At 40.0% G+C, this 22,432-nt stretch overlaps 1 protein-coding gene across 2 annotated transcripts in view; it reads right to left on the bottom strand.

Moving 5' to 3' along the window:
• The window catches only part of gcgra (glucagon receptor a), a 72,511-nt gene that overhangs the window by 49,796 nt on the left and 283 nt on the right, over positions 1-22,432 (bottom strand). The window contains exons 1-2 of one of the 2 annotated variants that reach the window (XM_060897328.1): positions 22,308-22,432; positions 21,649-21,807 (exon numbers count right to left, since the gene is read on the bottom strand). The exon at positions 22,308-22,432 is cut by the window's right edge and continues 283 nt beyond it. The gene's annotated coding sequence lies outside the window, so the exon portion shown is untranslated. The remainder of the gene's footprint in view (positions 1-21,648; positions 21,808-22,307) is intronic. The other variant, XM_060897327.1, reaches the window with a different exon arrangement.

Below are 22,432 nucleotides of genomic sequence, written 5' to 3'. Positions count from 1 at the left end.
ACACTACTCCTGAAGAAGTCTGACCTGGTCACTTGACCCCAAAAAAATCAGATTTGGGCCACTTTTACCTGCAGTGTGAACGTGGCCTATGAGACGAAGCGAACACACAGGCCGTAGTGTGACATCCAGTAACCAATAGTGTAAACATAGATGATGTCATGGGTTTTTATTTAAAAGAAAGAACGTAGCCTTCGTTTGTATGTAGGCCTGGGAAATTTATATATTTACAATACTTACTAAAATATAATTAATATTATTTTATTGCTTTTGTATTAGTTGTTTGAAAAGTAAAAAAAAAAAATTGGTCGGTCTTAACGCAAATTTACAACCAGCAAGTCGGTCGGACTTAAAGCAAAAAATAAAATAAAAATTAGAGTCGGTCCTAAATTGACAGGGTCGGTCGGGTCACGGCAAACAGGAACATTTTTAAGGATGGCCTTAATGCAGTCTTTATCCTAAATAAAGACTAAAGCAGGACTGACTGTTGTCTCAATGTATGTTTTGTGGCTTTAATCAGAATAAATTTAACACAACTCTGTACAGCGTAAATCGAATGTAATAGCATCTGCAAATGAAATGATTTTGTGTAAAAATCTGCGTTCTACTTAACATTAAACAGTGTCCAGTTTTTACTTTAGTGGATACATTCGGCAGCTCTAAGCTTTTAGATACGAATGGTTTAAACTCCATTACGGTGTTGGTGTAGCTGCGCGTGTCGTCAACTTCATTCCGTAAGAGTGTTTGTGAATAAAGCAACTGTTAAAGCAGGACTGACGGAGCACTGAGCGTTCAGAGCGCCGCACCTGTGAGCTGAGCTTTCAGGTTTCCTCGTCTGGGGACTGCATGACTAGAGCAACACTTAACACCCAACAAACACCACTTCATCCTGGCACACTTACAAATGGTCTCGGAAAAAAAAACAGTGCGCTGGCAGGAAAACAGGCAAGCACTGATTTGGCCCTGTGTGTGTGTGTGTGTGTGTGTGAGTGAGAGACAGACTGGGAAAACCTTACGCATGGTCAAATGTTGACATTTTGTTAGTAATACTAAAAGTGTCCTTCTATTCTTCATGTATCTCAGTCAGACTTCATGTTATAACTAGAATGAATTTCCTCGTTACATAATTCCACTTTATTCAGCTACAACAAACACACGTCTAAACACGCTGAGAGAACAACATGAAGTCCTGATTTTTTTTAGATCAGACTCTCAGACCGAAAGTCATTTATTTGTTTATTCTGAGAGAAAATGACCATTTCCATTCAACCAGTAAAAAAAGGGTTAAAGATCATTTTTGCAATGAAAGGATTAATATAATCATGTTAATGATATTTATTATTAACAGTCTATGGTTTATTCTGAGGAATCATTTTAGACATTCAGAGGATTTATAATAATAATAATAATAATAATAATAATAATAATAATAATAATAATAATAATAATATATATGAACTAGATATGAAGTAAAAATCAGACAGGCAGGGTGCCAATACCTTTGGAGACGAGTGCTCAGAAAAGGCACCATAAGTATGTAAAACACATACTTATTTATGTCGCTCTGGATAAGGGTGTCTGCCAAATGCTGTAAATGTAAATGTGTGTGTGCCTGTGTGTGTGTGTGTTTGTCTCTGTGTGTATGTGCGTTTGTGTGTGCCTCTTTGTGTGTGTGTGTGTGTATGTGCGTTTGTGTGCCTCTTTGTGTGTGTGTATGTGCGTTTGTGTGTGTGTGTGTGTATACTGTATGTGCATATGTGTGTGTGTATGTACGTGTGTGTGTGTCTCTGTGTGTGTGTGTGGTTTATGTTAATACTACATGAACTGATAAAATCCGGTCATCATAATGTTTTGTTTATTGTATGTAAAACTACAGGTAATATTTTATGATCTCACTGACCACATGATCCTTTTCCCTTCTCTCTGTGTAGTTTCCTGCTTCATCTCATATTTCATTTCACGCTTTAACGCTTTTCAGTTCATTATTGTTGAGGACCTCTTCACAGAAAACAAGGCTCGTCTTCTCTTTTTATTCTGTCAGCTCACATCACATCCAGCTCCGTCCAGCTCCGTCCAGCTCCATCGCTGATTCACAATGTTCCAGCTCTCTTCCTCACCTGAGCTCCAACTCAGCTGCATCTTATTAGTTCCTGTGTTGTCTTTCTGTCTTTTTTTTCTTCCTTGACTCATGTTGTTAGCACAATCAGTTAACCTTCGTCTGTTCCTGTGTCTCCTTTGCTCGACTATATCTGGCACGTCCTCTACGTCCTCCTGACTCAGAGCTCATGACAGTTTTATCATGACACTAACTTTATATTGTGTTTAATCTAAAAAGTCACCGATGGTCCTGATAGTTCTAACGCGTCTTCACGGCCCTCCGTATCGACTCGGCGACGTTTGCTTACGGGAAACAGTTTGACATTTGACATCGAAGGCTGTCGCGGTCAAGTTTAATGCGTGCCAGCTTTTCCATTAAGGCTGCGAACGTGACATCTCGCTTGTCCTCTCGCAAAAAAAAAAAAAAAAAAAAAAAAAATGCGAGTGAAATTCATGTTTGTCATGAGCAGTGAATGCTCAGGGAGAATGATGAAGAAATTGGACATGAACATCTGCGTCAGTGAATGTTTGGATGTAGAAAATCCTCTGGATTAATGCGGGACTGAAGCCGTGTAGAAGCGGCTCTATAAATGAAGTGCGCTTGATAAAAGACACAGCGCTGATGACAGATGGCATGTGACCTGGAGCTGGTGTGAGGATGTTCGAGCTGCGTCTCTTGCACACAAATCACTTCCAGGTGTTCATATTGATTTCGCACGAGTCGGGCGGCTCGGGCCGGACGCTCGTGCGCTATTGATCCAAAGAGATGGCGTTCGGTTCCCACCCGGAGCCTCTGAGCAAAAATCTTAACACCCACACACACGCTTCACTGAACCCGCTCCAGCTTATAAGCCACATGGACTTGCATGTATTTTATTTACAAAAAAAATGCATATTTATTATTTTGGTGTTATTCATTCATTCACTCACTCATCTTCTACCGCTTATCCGAACTACCTCGGGTCACGGGGAGCCTGTGCCTATCTCAGGCGTCATCGGGCATCAAGGCAGGATACACCCTGGACGGAGTGCCAACCCATCGCAGGGCACACACACACACACACTCTCATTCACTCACACAATTACACACTACGGACAATTTTCCAGAGATGCCAATCAACCTACCATGCATGTCTTTGGACCGGGGGAGGAAACCAGAGTACCCGGAGGAAACCCCAGAGGCACGGGGAGAACATGCAAACTCCACACACACAAGGTGGAGGCGGGAATCGAACCCCCAACCCTGGAGGTGTGAGGCGAACGTGCTAACCACTAAGCCACCGTGCCCCCCTTTTATTTTGGTGTTATCATATGTAATAAGTCGCTCCGTCTGTCTCTTTTGTGTCCCACGACGATTGCATGTGATGTGCATGTGAAGCATAAAGAGACTGAATTCTCCATTCTGATTGGTCAGGAGGAAAATAATAAAAATCGCAAATGTTTAGATCAACACGCTCATTCTAATTACGGTTTCTATAGCAACCACGGTCACAGGAAAGCACTTCACTAAAAAACGTTCAGGAGATGTTTTTTTTTATTTTTATTTTTTTTTACCTTATAGACTGAAAACAAAATAGACTAGAGAACAGAGGACAGCTGTTTATAACTGAAAGGGTTTAAGCTTGGAAATTATACCCCAGAACGAGGTCAATCTCTAAAGGTCAAGCCGTCGAGATGTGAAAAAAAAAAAGGAATAAAATAAAACACACAAGCGAGGTGTTATGTTCAAACGCCGTGTTCACACCGGCATGTGGAAATCACTCTACGCTGGATGTTTTTTAGTTCTTTAGTTTGCTGCTGGTTGCCGTGGTTTCACTGAAAGGGCCGAGCTGGAACGACATCCAGATAAAACACAGCGCTAGCTATACGTTGTAGACGTTCGATGGGAAAAATAGGCTAAAAAGGAAAGCAAATGATTTCCTGCTAAAAAAAATACAAATTCTGGAGAGTAATTTGCTTGTATATATAATGCATCTGGATATAACATCTGGATATAACATCTGGATATAACGCATCATGATCTAGGCCTGGGGTGTCAAACTCAAACTCACCGTGGGCCAAAATATAAAACTGAGATAAAGTCACATTAAATTTGAAATAAAAGCCACATCAGTGGTGTTCATTTCTTATTTAAATAAATAAATAAAATAAATGATGCCTCTCACCGGATCATTTTAAGTTCCTTTTTGAAGTGGATCTATTTTAAAACCGACAACAAAACAACCAAAAATAATCATTTCATTCGATGAAAATCCAACTTTTCGACTAGTTTCTTCTTATGTGATATTCTTTCGTTACAGACACGTTAGCGCCGTTAGCACACAAGACAAACAGGTCTGTCCTTTACAGTATATTCGTGAACAGATAATCAGCCTGGGGGGGGGCACAGTGGCTTAGTGGTTAGCACGTTCGCCTCACACCTCCAGGGTTGTGGGTTCGATTCCCACCTCCGCCTTGTGTGTGTGGAGTTTGCATGTTCTCCCCGTGCCTCGGGGGTTTCCTCCGGGTACTCCGGTTTCCTCCCCCGGTCCAAAGACATGCATGGTAGGTTGATTGGCATCTCTGGAAAATTGTCCGTAGTGTGTGACTGTGTGAGTGAATGAGAGTGTGTGTGTGTGTGACCTACGATGGGTTGGCACTCCGTCCAGGGTGTATCCTGCCTTGATGCCCGATGACGCCTGAGATAGGCACAGGCTCCCCGTGACCCGAGGTAGTTCGGATAAGCGGTAGAAGATGAGAGAGTGAGAGAGTGAGATAATCTGCCTCCCACCTGTCTTGAAAGTTCCTATTGTCCATCTATCGTTTGGCCATTTTTGTGGAGGGTGGAGTTAACTTGCCTGATGTGACTGTAGAATGGTTGTTAACGACTGTCAACAGAGAATGGGGGCGCTTGCTGTTCGTGACTACGCGTCAATACAGAGGCAAGGCATTCTGGGATTTGTAGTATTAGCAGAGCATGTGGCTATCCAGCTGTAATGCACATTTGATATGATCTCACAAGCCAAATATAATTACAGGCCTGAGTTTGACACCCCTGATGTAGGCTGTAAGCGTATATTATTTGTCATACTATCTATACAGACGATCAAGATAGTGGGAGGGATTCAGAAAGTGAGCGCAAACTCATTTTAATTAAGCAAAACATTCTTCTCCAAGCATATATTTGAAGCTTAATGATGGTTAACGCACGTGTGATAGTCCACTGGTCTCTTTATAGCAAGGCAGAAGTTAGGGCAGTTTGGGATTGTAGCACTTCCTGTTCCATTGTCCTGAACTAAGTGGATTTTTTTTTAGTTACATGCCTGAATCTGAATTAAGCTCTGTGTTTAATACAAATCCAGGCATGTAACCAGTATAAAGTCCATTAGTCACACACCACTTCTACGTGCTTCTAAAAGAAGATCGCTGACAAGGAAGACGTTTAAAGTCGTAAACAGGAAAACTCATTTACTGCATCCTCATGGAGTTTTTTTTTAGTAAAAACACACGCCTACAGAGAGTGGTGAAGTTCATAGTGAAGTTCATTTACAGAGTTTTTAGCTTCTGCTGTTTGTATTCAGGCTTCAAACTGAGATTATTTTCTGCAATAATCCAGAAGCCAATGGAAAAAATCCTCCTGGCTTGATTTCGAGAGAATTGGGATGATGATCACTCTTCATCACTCCATCACTCTGATGGTCTACAAACGTACGCCGTCCCTGCAGCACGCCGTCGGTTACTGACGTGAACGTCGTGAACTGAAACCTCGGCATCGATGAGTTCATGACGCTCCGCTGTTCCCTTGTGCTCTGTCTCTCTTTTAATTGCATATCGCTTTGGATAAGAGACAAGTCAATGGAAATTTCTGTCCGGGTTGCCAGATTTCACGCCGTTCTCACGTTCACATTTTTTTAAACAAAAACTGAAATGATGTACAGGTGGAACTTTGTGACGATTATTATCGTTTCATTTTGATTTAATTTACTCAGAGATGCTTTGTGATTAAGAAGGACATTTTTAACCTGCATGTGGATTGCAAACAGTCAACCCTGGCAACCTTGAGATCTACATACCTCCTCCTCCTTCTCCTCTAGTAACCTCCTCCTTCTCCTCCTCCTTCTGGTGTGTGTGTGTGTGTGTGTGTGTGTGTGTGTGTGTGAGATGAAGAAACCCTGCTTCTTCAATGGCAGAATAATGTTTAAATATCAGGGACAGATATATTTTTTGGAATATGAATAACAATGTGGATCTAATGAGGACCTGACATATCGCTAAATACTTACTCGAGTCTTGTGTTACTTGTGGTTGATTTTTTAATAGATCAAATATAATATACAACATAAAAAAACATGAAACCCATGATGCTATCAGCCAGATCTTCACCGTCTTTATGCCTCTACACAACCTGGGAGGCAAGCGTAAGGAACGTGCAGAAAGAAAGAGTGCTGCAAAGTTCCATAAATAAGTAATGAGATGTAGCCGTGGACTTGTGTTGGGATGGAAATGGCTTAGTAAGACATGTGACAAAAGTGATCTGACTCACAGAGCGACGGGAGAGAAGCACCTGAAATAACCCGCCTACTGTACAGGTTACACAACCTCCACACAGTGAGAAGGTCTTTCAGGACTCTTTTATCGTTGTTTGAATTGTTATGGGGGAAAAAAACACACTCATCCCAAACAGCTTTGAGTTAACATTAGACTCTGAGGTGGTTTTCACACTCGGAATGTTTGCTGCTTTACGAACGCGATGCGATGCTTTCCTACGTCGTCATCATCACTACAAACGTAGACGGAGAACACAACCGTACGCGTTTATTGTTCCATTTTGTGTGGAACATCTCATCTGTCTCTTCTGTGTCCCACGACTAATGATGTCATCCTCGGTTAAAACACACAAGCGTGCGGACCCGAGTACGAGTTCACTGGAATCACGGCGTGGTTCCAGTGCGAACAAACTCACGCCACCTCCTACAGGAAGTCTTGGGTTGAGAATCGGTCCAGTGACTTGACTCATGACTCACGACTCCTGTGACTTGACTCACGACTTACGACTCCTATGACTTGACTCACGACTTACGACTCCTGTGACTTGACTCAACTCTTACGACTCCTGTGACTTGACTCACGACTTACGACTCCTGTGACTTGGCTCACGACTCACGACTCCTGTGACTTGACTCACGGCTTACGACTCCTGTGACTTGACTCACGACTTACGACTCCTGTGACTTGACTCACGACTTACGACTCCTGTGACTTGACTCACAACTTACGACTCCTGTGACTTGACTCACGACTTACGACTCCTGTGACTTGACTCACGACTTACGACTCCTGTGACTTGACTCACGACTTACGACTCCTGTGACTTGACTCACGACTTACGACTCCTGTGACTTGACTCACGACTTACGACTCCTGTGACTTGACTCACGACTTACGACTCCTGTGACTTGACTCACGACTTACGACTCCTGTGACTTGACTCACGACTTACGACTCCTGTGACTTGACTCACGACTTACGACTCCTGTGACTTGACTCACGACTCCTGTGACTTGACTCACGACTTACGACTCCTGTGACTTGACTCACGACTCCTGTGACTTGACTCACGACTTACGACTCCTGTGACTTGACTCACGACTTACGACTCCTGTGACTTGACTCACAACTTACGACTCCTGTGACTTGACTCACGACTTACGACTCCTGTGACTTGACTCACGACTTACGACTCCTGTGACTTGACTCACGACTCCTGTGACTTGACTCACGACTTACGACTCCTGTGACTTGACTCACGACTTACGACTCCTGTGACTTGACTCACGACTTACGACTCCTGTGACTTGACTCACGACTTACGACTCCTGTGACTTGACTCACGACTCCTGTGACTTGACTCACGACTTACGACTCCTGTGACTTGACTCACGACTCCTGTGACTTGACTCACGACTTACGACTCCTGTGACTTGACTCACGACTTACGACTCCTGTGACTTGACTCACGACTCACGACTCCTGTGACTTGACTCACGGCTTACGACTCCTGTGACTTGACTCACGACTTACGACTCCTGTGACTTGACTCACAACTTACGACTCCTGTGACTTGACTCGCGACTTACAGCGACCGGAGCTGTGACGTCCGGTGACATGAGCAACAGCGAGCAATAGCGACTAGGCGTGGGCGTGTCCAGGGACGTGACATAGCTGAGAAGACCTGAACTTTATGTAAATACTTAGAGACAAAACACAGCACACTCATCTTGTACAAAAGGATGCGATCGATTTTATACACAAACACTAAAATGCCGCCCGTCGATAAATGCTGTTACCATGGCGACCAATAGTACTGTAGGATCCTACTGACGACTCCATAGTACAGCGACGATCACCGCTATTATGTTCAGTAAGACACTTCATCTGTCTCTTCTGTCTCTCGAAACATTCCTTATCTTCAACATGAAACCAAAACGCAGCCTAATTCTCGATTCCGATTGGTCAAACGGCACAGATTAGTTTAATATAATAAAACGGTTTCCATAGCGACCACATACACGGGGACATGTAGGAGGTTGGTGACTGTTCGCAGCTAATCGACATACTGTAACTGAGCATCTTCACTGGAAACAAAAAGCACTGCTTCATGGTTATGGACCAAGAAACTTATTCGAGTATATATTTTTTTTTAATCTCCTGCCATACACAAAGTATTGGCCCCCCTCTACCCTGTGCATCAGTAGAACAGGATCACTGCTGATATATGAGCAGATATTACAGTCTTATTACTGGGTCTACGATGCTTTCTTTGAATTTGACGGATGGAAGTGAAACAAATCTAAAGTGGTACGATATCCGACACGTTTGTGTGTACAGACTGATGAGAGTTTACGGATTCCATCCCCATCAGACGTAATGATATACTGTGTTGATATTGAAATGTTTTCATGTTAATGATCTTTCTGTTCTCTTGCTGTTTAAGTTGGATTTTTTTTTCCCCGATGGTGTTGATGATCTACTTAAACATCTCCCTGCTAAACTCATTAGACTCCTTACAGACCCAGCTGGATAGTAAACACTGATGATTTAGACTTCTGATAGAAAACTCTTGCACACACTCTTCATGCCATGAGGGAAATGATTAAAAAAAAAAATGAACCTGAATGTTCCGCCTGGACACGTCGTCATGGTTACGCTGATGTTTAACGTCATTCCATGTGTGTTTGTTACATCGAATGGGATAAATCGCATTAACTGGCAACACGGTATGCGGTACCTGCGGTGTAATAGACGTCGATGTATAATGACGATTAGTTTTGGCACTTTATAAGATGGTCGTGTCGTTTGCTGCGTCTCTACGAGGCAGAGCGGGACGGAGACCACGTGCTGCCCGACAGGACAAAAAGACTCTATGCTAATAGAATTTCTAAGCATGTAAGAGGGATTTATTAACAAAGCTGACACCAGGACCTACGTGCGCCCACTCGGCTTTGTGCACTTAGACAGATTTAATCAAGCCTCCGCTAATCTGTTTAGCACAGAGTGTAAAGAAGAAGGCGAGCGTAATAGCCTATAAAGCTGAAGCTGGTAAAAACAGACGAGCCGATGCTAACTGAATAAACGGCTGCTAACGGTTTATAGATTCTCAGGCTGGGGTCATGCTATTACTGAGCACAAACATGACAGTTAAACACACACACACAGACACACACACACAAGCCTGATTATCTGTGAGGCTGTGAAAGTTAGCACATGTGTGTGTGGGTGTGTCTGCGTGCGTGCGTGCGTGTGTCTGTGTGTGTGCACCTGTGTGTATGTGCCCGTGCGTGCGTGCATGTGTCTGTGTGTGCACGTGTGTTTGTGTGTGTGTGTGCACGTGTGTCTGTGTCTGCGTGTGCGTGCGTGTGTCTGTGTGTGTGACTGTGTGTGCCTGTGTGTGTCTGTGTGTGCCTGTGTGTGTCTGTGTGTGTGCCTGTGTGTGCCTGTGTGTGTGTCTGTGTGTGTGTGACCATGTGTACAGCAGCCTGTCATCCCGTATCATTCCTATGTCATGGCGACTTTATCAGAGTTCCAGCGGTTGATTAAAGGTTATTCTCAGCACGTGTGAATCGGCTCCTCGTGGTGTTCTGGGTTCTGACCTCTAGCTCAGCACTTCCTGTAGCAGCTCACACACAGCTCACACACAGCTCACACACAGCTCACACACAGCTCAGAACTCTCACATGATCAAATATTTCTACTTCCATCTGATTGTAATCCTCTCAGCTCCACACACAAACACACAAAAAAACAAAAACAAAAACAAAAAAAGCACCTAGCGTCGTAACATGCTATCGTTACGGGTTTTGTCAGAACCTTCATACTCAAATTTCTTTGTAGCAAACAGTAAACAACGGAAACGTGCGAATATCACAACTACAACAACAACAACAACAAAACCTGATGCTCTTTATGAACTGCTTCATAATCCTACCACCACACTAAAGGCATCATGGTTACCATAGCAACAGTTACACATACTTTCATTTTGTTTCATTGCTCATGTCAGTTGTTCTCAGCTACATCCAGTTTCTGTCCAGTTGATTAATAAGAGCTTAACAGCAAGGTTTCACCACCCACACATAACACTGCACCAGCGCGTGTTAGCAATCAGCACACACACCACACGATCCTGCTCATATACTGCGTACACGCTGTTCTAGCCTATTGTGTCAGACAAATAGTGTGTGTCGTGTTTTCACAGTAAAAATGCCAAGAAAAGGGCGGAGCTAAGAATAATTCAAAGAATTCAAAGCCTGTCCTGGGATCAGTGGATGTGAGGTGGGATCTGACCCTGATGGGAACATCAGTCCATATTCACTCACGCATTCACACACACATTCTCATATTCACACACTCATTCACACACTCATTCACACATTCACACACACACACTCACATATTCACACACTCATTCACACATTCACACACACACATTCACATATTCACACACTCATTCACACATTCACACACTCATTCACACACTCATTCACACATTCACACACTCATTCACACACTCATTCACATTCACACACTCATTATCATATTCACACACTCATTCACACATTCACACACTCATTCACACATTCACACACTCATTCACACACTCCTTCACTCATTCACATATTCACACACTCATTCAAACACTTATTCACATTCACACACTCATTCACATATTCACACACGCATTCACACATTCACACAATCACACACACATTCACTCATTCACACATTCACACACTCATTCACACACACTCACACATTAAAACACTCATTCACACATTAACACACTCATTCACACACACATTCACACACACTTATTCACACACACATTCACACATTCACACACACATTCACACACTCATTCACACACACATTCACACACATTCACACACTCATTCACACAAACATTCACACACACATTCACACACTCATTCACACACACATTCACACATACATTCACACACACATTCACAATCACATGCTCATTCACATTCACACACTCATTCACACATTCACAGACTCATTCTCATATTCACACTCATTCACACACACATTCTCACATTCACACACTCATTCACACATTCACACACTCATTCTCATATTCACACTCATTCACACACACATTCTCATATTCACACACTCATTCACACACTCATTCACATTCACACACTCATTCTCATATTCACACACTCATTCACACATTCACACACCCATTCACACACACATTCTCATATTCACACACATTCACACATTCACACACTCATTCACACACTTATTCACATTCACACACTCATTCACATATTCACACACGCATTCACACATTCACACACACATTCACACACACATTCACTCATTCACACACTCATTCACACACTAATTCACACACACACTCACACATTAACACACTCATTCACACATTAACACACTCATTCACACACAAATTCACATACACATTCACACACACATTCACACATTCACACACTCATTCACACACACATTCACACACACAATCACACACTCATTCACACACACATTCACACACTCATTCACACAAACATTCACACACACATTCACACACTCATTCACACACTCATTCACACATACATTCACACACACATTCACACACTCATTCACACACACATTCACACATACATTCACACACTCATTCACACACACATTCACACACACACACACATTCACACACTCATTCACATATTCACACACTCATTCACACACACATTCACGTATTCACACATTCATTCACACACACATTCACACACATTCAGACACTAATTCACTCATCCAGATCATTTATCTTAGCCAATCCACCAACTAGACAAGCAACACTTTACACAGACAGTAACACAAGCTCAGGAGGAAAATCGGGACTCGAATAGTGTTTAACACAACTATGATTTATACAAAGTTTTGACACCTCACAGTTCCACTGTTCCACTTTGATCCTGACTTTGGGTTACTGTCTAAATGTTCTTCTTCCTGTGTCCACTTCTTCTTCTGTTTCCTCAGGTTTGTCACTGGTGTGGGAGGGGTGCCAGATCCACCGTGACCCCTCCCATGATAACTGAAGTGAATAAATAATACACGCTGTTGTTTTTTTTTATATTATTAGTGCACATTTTGACTTCCTTTTGGTTTGATCTAGTCATCTTTTTATAGTTTGTTTTGTACCCATTGTCTCAGATACTAATCATACCCAAGCCTTGTATTTCAGTCTCTCTACCTCTGTACCGAAGCACGTTACACACGCTCTTCTCCTTCCATCAGCTCATACAGAAAAATTTAACACACACCTCCATGTAAATGTGCTCCCGAGTGCTGCTACTGTGTCTGGCTACTGAACACACACACACACACACACACACACACACACACACACACACACACACACACACATATAACTGCTGAAGATCTTCCAGGACTGATAAGAAACACTCCCTGCCTCTGTGTGGGTGGGTGCTGCGTACACGGAGAGAAAGCGTCTGTTTCTCCTGCTTTTTTCTTTTTGGAAACGTCTCCTGTTTTAGGTTTAGGTGGAAAAAGCTTGAGGAAATTCAGCAGAAAATAGCAGCACTGTGAATAAACAAGCAATGAAGTAAGCTGATTGTACACGGAGATTGTAGATGTTCCGAGAAAATACGGCAAGTAGGCTCGAGCTTGTACACCTGAACAACCAGGAGAAAAGCATGTACAGGTTACTGTAGATGTTAGGAGGTCTACAGAGAAATGTACGTTCTTTAACCTTTTAACTTTTTTTACCAGAGGCCCAAAAATGTCATATCCAGATCTGTCTGTCTGTCTGTCTGTCTGTCTGTCTGTCCTTCCATTCATCCTTCCGTCCATCCATCTATCTGGCTCTGTTTTTCTGACTGTCCGTCTGTCCTTCCGTCTGTCTGTCTGACTGTCCGTCTGTCTGTCTGTTGGTCTGTCTGTCTGCCGGTCCGTCTGTCTGTCAGTTGGTAAGTCTGTCTGTCTGTCAGTTGGTCTGTCTGTTTGTCTGTCTGTCCATTGGTCTGTCTGTCTGTCCGTTGGTCTGTCTGTCTGTCTGTCCATTGGTCTGTCTGTCTGTCTGTCTGTCTGTCTGTCTGTCCAACTCCTCCTACCCAAGTGTCTCGCTGTGTCTAAAGACTGGAGAAGTATTTTGTACTGTGATGAAACACATTATGTGGATTATGCTCCAGGATTAAGGAGATGTTGGATCAGGTCCAGCTTCAGCTCCTGGACTTTGACATTTCTAAATAAATCAGTAAATGTGAATGAATTTGTTTCTGTTGTTGACGGACATGCAAATATCAAGGAAATCTGGAATGACTAAAATCACCAAAGTTAAAATAAAATAAAACAACAGCTGGATGAAGAGATGTGACGTCTGATATCTGTTCTACAGGTGTGTGGTTCCATGAAGAACCGTTAACATCTGTGGGACTTTTCTATGAAACAAAATGATCTTTGCAGTGGGAAAAGGTTCTTTAGACCATAATTATGTTCTTTATGGCATTGAGAAAAAAAACATTTACTACAAAGTTCTTTGGAGAACCAAAAATGGTTCTTCTACAGCACTACAAAAAACAACTTTGCCTTTGTTAAAATTCATTTTCGAATTTGCTGTATATTCTTGTTTAAATTTGTGTATAATAATAATAATAATAATAATAATAATAATAATAATAATAATAATAATAATAATAAACAGTGATATTAAAATAAATAACCTAATAAATTAAAATAATAAATGACAATAATAAATTCTGACATATTAATGATATATTTTTGACAATTGTTTAAAAATATTCTTTGCTATTTTTTTGTTTGCTTCTTATTTTTATTCCTTCCTTTTTAATTATATTTTAATTGTTCTTATTATTCATATCTAATTATATAATTACACAAAATGATCATTTTTTTAAGTCTCTAACTTAGTGTAATAATTATTTTTAGTGCTATTTTTAAATTGAGGACAGTCGTAAACTTCGAATTTGAATATGAAAATTGTTTAACTTGGAGTCAAAGAGCCTCATCGGCTTCTTCCTTACGAACCCTTCAAACCGTTCCACACAAAGATCCGCGTTTGGTTCCATACCCAAAGCGAGCGCTGACTGGAAACCTGCCACCGTGTCTCCTGTGATTAGTTCATCTCTATCTTTCAGCTGTTTATTTCACAGGTAGCTGTTATTACAGTAATAAACATGCTGTAAAGCTGCCTGATATCATCATGTGATATGGATGTTGTAATAAATTACGTCAAAGCGCACCAGCGTTTCTAACCACGTTAGACGTGTTAGACATATACACATTATTGAATATATATATATATATATATATATATATATATATATATATATATATATATATATATATATATATATATATATATATATATTCTATGAATATTGTTACAGGATATTTTCACCTTCTACCACAGCTGTGAGGAATTCCTTGTCTCAGGATGTTAATGAGTCATCTTTAAGAGCATATATCATATCGTCGTTGTCGGGAGGAAACCTCGTATGTCCAAATTTGGTCAATTTCATATTTTTTCGCATATCGATGCTATTGGTCAGTCCCCACGTGGGTCTGTTATTTTTACAAGTTATGAACCAATCTAAAGTCTTGAAAATAGCTTCTCATAACTCCATTGGACACTTCAATTGTCTGAGAAATCTCGTAACTCCACCTCTTCCTCACTCCGCCGGAGAGCTTCGCGGCATATTTCTCCTTAATAAGAGTCGCAACGAATCAACACGTCTTCTGAGGTAAATGTCTTCAAAACACTGGGCTCAAAGAAAAAAAAAATCTTGACCCCCGCTAGTTCTGGTGCTCGTCTGAGAACAGGAATTTAGCGCAAGACAATCCACTGCAACGCGGACTAAACCCTGTGCACTGCAGATAAGGTACGCCGTTTTTTTAATTTCCTGAAAAATAACGGTTTTGGAGATACGAGGATTCCGCCTGACAGTGACGATATGATTAAATAAACATGCTCTTTCTAATATGTTATCGTTTCTATAGTAACTACTGTAATTCACAGGGATTTGACCGACTCATGCGCCAGATAAACAGATGTTTATGGAAGGAGTCTCCAGTGTGAGCGGTAAAGCTGAACATTCTACAAGTCTTCTGTCCTGGGAAAGTCTTCATATAGTGTTTTTTTTGCTTATTAACATTAAAGGCACGGTACACGATGTTTGAGAAATGCTTCAGAAAACTTAGTCGGGCCGACTGACAAAACAAACGTGTAGCCCATGAGCAGAAAGGGGCGTGTCTTGTCAATATGCGGCGGAGAGAGTGTTCAGTGCCTAAGTCTGACATTTGCCCTCTGTCGTTACCTCTGCCTCGAGCTAAACCTTTCACGGTACAACACACAGTACTACAAAAACACATTTGTATTACCATAGTATTACTCATTGTGTTCGTTTATTGATAAAAAATATCCCCTCGGCCAGCCGCCCCAGCAGGTCCCGCCATAATAGTTGCCTGGGTTACGTATGTATGTGTGGGGGCGGAGCTATCAAAACAGGGGTGACGCCCATTTGGGTTAGGGGCGTGTTTGTTTTGGTGATTTCAAATGTCAACATTGGCTTTCAAACATCGTGCACCGCACCTTTGCGGTGAAAAAAGACAGACTGGTGAAGGGATGGCCTTTTCTAGCTTCTATAACGTAAATAAAACTATAAAGGAACTATATTTATATAGAACACAGCATTAACTGTAAATATTGTATAAAATTGTTCATGTTGTCAAGTTCTCATGGTATCAGAGGAATAAAAGACATTTGGCTGGTAGGAGTGACGTTTTACACTTCAGATGCCTCTACAAGAGTTATACTGTATATTATATAGATTATACCGTCCTTCAACGTGAACTGAAATGAACTAAAACTAAAACGAGTCACATGGTAAATGACCCAGTGTTGTGTTGAAGAAAAAAGCAGACGCTTTAGTTTTTTGGCCATCTGACCAGCAGCAGCCTACGCTTTTATTTCATTACGGCTTTGACGGACGTTTGTTTTGTTGAGCTGCACAATGCATCCAGATTTCACAAACGTCTACAGGCATCTAAATCCCACTTCATCAGAATTTCTCGGAGAAGCGCGAACCGTGGGTTCATGACGAATGCCGTAAGCAGTCGTGTCTAGATTAGTTATTTAACCAGCTTCTTCTTAACAAAGGCTTCACTGCCTGTAAGTGCCATTATGTGAAATATATTCATGTCAACAATTCTGAAAGATGAATTTATCTACTCCGGGTTAATGTGAAGACGTTTGAGCGTCCAGGGGTCTTTTAGAAGCAGAAAAAAAAATCCAATAGCAAAGTCAATGTTTCTGTTGGCTTTAAATCAATTTAAAGACCTGAAGTATGTGCACTTAAGCTGGATGTTAAACAGAGTACAGAACTGTGCAATGTCTTTTTAATGTCAGCAGCAAGTCACTATATAACTATATATGTGTGTGTGTGTGTGTGTGTGTGTGTGTGTGTGTGTCCTAAACCATATTAACCTCCTAACATTAAAGTCAAAAAATTATATTCAAATTCCTTTCAGAAGACAATTCAGTCTAAGAGACAATTCTTGAGTAAAAGGTGACCACACACACACACACACACACACACACACACACACACACACACACACACACACACACACGCGCACACACACACACACACACACACACACACACACACACACACACACACACACACAGAAGAATGAAGGAAGGAAACAACATCAATCTTTTAAAGATTTTAAAGATTTTAAAATGAGCCTTAATGTATGTACTGAGAAGCAACAGATCTTCACCAAATGATTCATATAATGTACTGAATATTTTATCACTAAATCAAACAGTCCTTCCAGAATTTTATTAATTAATTAATAATTTTTTTTTTTTTTTTTTAATTATTTATTTTGTGATCAAAAATGCTCAATGTTTTCCGGCTCATTTTCTTAATTCATAAAATTCCAAGCAAAGGATTCTTCTTCTTCATTTAATCTCCTAGCAGCGAAGACACACACATATGTAATGACTTTCTCTAAGAGCTTTACTCATGATCCACACGAGTGAATGCGTGTTGTGATGAATCGCACATAAGACGTAAAGTTTATCGAACAACAGGCTCGTGATCTGAAACGTCGCTGCTTTCCTTTCACTTTAAATGATAAAAAAATCTCACTCAAATTTCACTTCACATAAAATGCACAATTTGTTCTCGGCATTTTTATATGATTTTAGACTGAAACTACCTTTAATAAGTAAAATGATCAGGTTAGATCAGATTAGATCAGATTAGATTAGATATAGCTGTTATGTTTGTAGGATTTCTGCAGTTGGTGTTCACATGTGCAGTAAACCACTGACTCAACACACAGATGGAGCTACTGCACTCGTCTACAGTTATGTAATGTAGGTATGTATAATAAATAATAAATAATATAATAAATATTCTTATTGCTCCTCAGTCTAAGAATCATGGTCTCAATTCTAAAGCAAAAAGAATCCTACAGCCGTTTATTACATACATGTGCACTTTATACGCTCATAATAACGACAGACATCCAGTCACGTTAATAGATGTTTTATAAACGCTGTTATGAGAAGCCACATGGGGAAATAAACCCTGATGATCTCTATGAGCTCTTTAACCTCAGTGAAAATTCAGACACGATATTTCTCCATTACACTGTGAGGAAAAGGTTTCACTGGGGTCCTGTACAGAACAATAAGGTTCTTAGCGGCAAAGAACCCTTTATAAAAACAAAGGTTTTATACAGTAGTGACAGCAAAGAAGCCTTTTAGCTCAAAGAGTTGGATTTACTGTATACTAATCTGAAAAATTTTGTAATCGTCTTTTACATTAAATAAAATGTTTGCTGATGATGATGTTGATCTTTAACGCTGATGTGATGTTTTAATGCAAGTTTAAAGACCTAAATTTTATTACTGAACACTTTAACACTTTAACGGTTGTTCTTGTACTTCACCTATTTCTTTAATTCTTACACTATGCACATTTAAAGGATTAAAGTGTAGGTTCTTTAATTATTTTCGTTATCCGAGTGATATTTGTGTCATACTCTATACTCTATACTATACTACTTGTATATATTCTATTTATTACTCTAACTGTAATTCTACTGTGCGTATTTACGCTGTCAGTAACATGATTACGCTCTACAGTATCATTTTTAATAGTTTTACAGTAAAGAACAAAACAACAATTTAAAAATGAAACCCGTGATGATAAATGAACTCAGAAAAGGTTCTGGATCGAAACTTCTCATAAGCTACAAGCTGTAAAGAATTCTGTAGAGTTGTGTTTTTTTTCAGGTAAAAATAGTTCTATCTAGAACTTTTTATGGGTTCCGAATACCGGCAGGTTCAGGGACAGCTTTTTTTCCATCCACCATCACACTACTGAACTCTACACTACACCGCTAGATCACTACAAAAACAAAACACTGTATATAACCTCTGTGCGATACATTTACATATTACATAGTTTTTTTTTACTCCTCATTACATCTGCACTATTTTTTGTTATCTTTATATCATCACTGTACATTCTGCCCAACATTTCACATCCATCTATCTGTATATAACGTGTGTGTATATATATATATTATATCGTCGCTGTCGGGCGGAATCCTTGTATCTCCAAAACCGTTATTTTTCAGGAAATTAAAAAAACGCCGTACCTTATCTGCAGTGCACAGGGTTTAGTCCGCGTTGCAGTGGATTGTCTTGCGCTAAATTCCTGTCCTCAGACGAGCACCAGAACTAGCGGGGGTCAAGATTTTTTTTTTCTTTGAGCCCAGTGTTTTGAAGACATTTACCTCAGAAGACGTGTTGATTCGTTGCGACTCTTATTAAGGAGAAATATGCCGCGAAGCTCTCCCACGGAGTGAGGAAGAGGTGGAGTTACGAGATTTCTCAGACAATTGAAGTGTCCAATGGAGTTATGAGAAGCTATTTTCAAGACTTTAGATTGGTTAATAACTTGTAAAAATAACAGACCCACGTGGGGACTGACCAATAGCATCGATATGTGAAATGTGAAAATATGAAATTGACCAAATTTGGACATACGAGGTTTCCGCCCGACAGCGACGAGATATATATATATATATACATATATATATATATATAGATAGATATATATATAGATAGATAGATAGATATAGATATAGATATATATACGTATATATATAGATATATATTTATATATAGTAGTTTATTCAGCTTGCTAACTCCTTCAATGCCATAATCTTGTAATCTTATAACCTTTCACTCTGCACACTCCTCTTCAATGCCATAGCCTCAGAACCATTTCTACAATTCTGTAATATTTATTTACTGTATTTGCTTTCATACTGTATTTACCACCTGCTGTAAATATGCTATATATTTATCTGCACATTTGCACGACTGCTACATTTTGCACTTGTGGTAGATGCCAAACTGCATTTCGTTGCTGTGTACCTGTACTATGCAATGACAATAAAGTTCTATCTATCTATCTATCTATCTATCTATCTATCTATCTATCTATCTATCTATCTATCTATCTATCTATCTATCTATCTATCTATCTTTGATATTCCAGATAAAACCTTTTCTTCTGAGAGTGTCCAAAGAACTGCAGAGCAACAATGAAGCTGAGACAGTAACGTCTTAATCTGTTCATCACCAGCTATGTTCTCTATGTACTTGTTCAACACTCCGAGCAAACCGCCGACCCTCGTCATCATTTCAGCTTCGATCTCGTCAGCCGATACCGAACTAAATGTTTTTTCCAATCGCCATCGTTTCATCACTGTATCATACTAATCACATGGAGAGCTGCTCTGATCCACTATTTAACACAGCAATACATTTCGAACAAAACAACTGACTCCACATTAAATCCACTTACAGATCACAAAATCACAACAGGAGATTTATTAGCTTACAAACTCAGCAGCTTTTGTGCTTTCAAGTGTTCAGTGAAGACGACTCTCACATACCAGCTGTCTGATTAAACTTCCTATTCTACTATTGGTTTAGAGTCAATTGTTGGCTTTTACAGTGTGATCAGACTGGAAACAAATGATCCAAATGATCTGGTAATACATGGTTACACACGTGCAACGTCAACCGCATTAGACTCCCGAGAGCCGAACGAATAACGAGTGTTTAATTAACACTTACAAGAGTTTGATTAGTCTCGTTAGTATAGTGTTTATGAAGCTTGTAGGAAGTGTTCATGTGACAGAGCAGCTACTAATCACCTCATTACATACCAGAACGTCAGAAAAAACATTTTGTGCTCTACAGCAACAAGACTTAAATGATTCCAAGCCCAAAAAAATGCACAAATACACATTCACATTCATTTTATCAGCATTATTCCACTAATCAAATATTCAGCACATCGTTTGTACCTCGTTTAATGTACGTTGAATTTACGTTTCTTCTCTTTGTTTTTAAATTATTGTGCTTTAGATTTTAAACCTATTTGATTCCAGATGATAAAAACATGGCACTGATACTGTACAATACTCAAGATCTCATTCTATTAAAAAACAGAGAAATCTTTTGCATGAAAACTGTGTGTGTGTGTGTGTGTGTGTGTGTGTGTGTGTGTGTGTGTGTAAAACCCATGTTTATAGCTATGTATTTTTTCTGATTGCATGCTTCAGTTTAACGGAAAATTTAAAGCCAAATTTTGCCATCTATTGATCTTGATTCACGTATAATCTAAAGTTTGAAAAGTTCTGTACAAAAACACCCTGCCAACAAAGATACGCCGTAATCCAAGGTAAAAAAAAATAAATAAAATGATGCAAGATGCTTTAACACCAACAAACAGCTAGATTGCATGTTTAATTTATCCACAAATCAGGCAAAAATCAGTGAGAAACTCCAGCCATTACAGCTATAACAGTAAAAGCCTGAGAAATGATTTGCAAATAACAAATAAACAAATAACTTGTACGTCTGATAAACTGATCCAAAATTGATCCACTTACATATTCACAACGATAAAAAGTTATGAACGTTGACGTGCTCATGCAATTTCTCATCCATGAAGATTTTCCATATTGCCTTCGATGGAACTCTCTCTATATATATAAAATGTAGAGTGGTGCATTTAATGTGTCTGTTCTTTAGAGGATTTTAGAGGTAACCTACAAAAAAAAATACATGGGATGAAATCTACTCAGACAAAATGAAGTTGTTACGTCACACTTATTGATTAGATAGACAGCGATAGTGACAAACAAGGCATGTAAAAGATGTTAATCATTGTATGTGTCTTGTGCTGCTGACATTTCTGCTCATGTCCTGGTTTGTGCACAAAAATATACTAAACTGTATTTTATCAGTAATTTTGGCCTAAAATGATGCATGTAGTGAAACTTGAAAGCTTGAACAACTGAACAATAAACATGTAGATTATAAGGAAGGAAAAGGTTGAAGGTTTTCCTGAGAGCGCATCAGATTCAGTTCAGTAGTTCAGTAGTGATTCCACTGAACAAGGCGTAATGTTGCTGCTTTATTACAAATGTTTTCTTCTTACTGATTAATCCGAGCAAATTAGCAACATGAACCTTGTCTAATCAGTCTAATGTGTAAAAATCCAGCAAAAAAAAAAAAAGAGAAAGAATAAAACACGCAAACTTGGTACCTGTGTTTTTCTTCCCTTTGCCGTTTCACACCGCGCGCGCGTCCCGAGTCTCCGCGTCGCAGCCGCTCATTTTCCGCTCAACTTCATCGCCACTGAGCTCCTAATCCACTTCTGAACCCCGGTGC

Source organism: Tachysurus vachellii, chromosome 21 (genome assembly GCF_030014155.1).
Source record: "Tachysurus vachellii isolate PV-2020 chromosome 21, HZAU_Pvac_v1, whole genome shotgun sequence".
Classification (NCBI taxonomy): Eukaryota; Metazoa; Chordata; class Actinopteri; order Siluriformes; family Bagridae; genus Tachysurus; species Tachysurus vachellii.
This window is presented reverse-complemented; position numbering and strand designations above follow the sequence as displayed.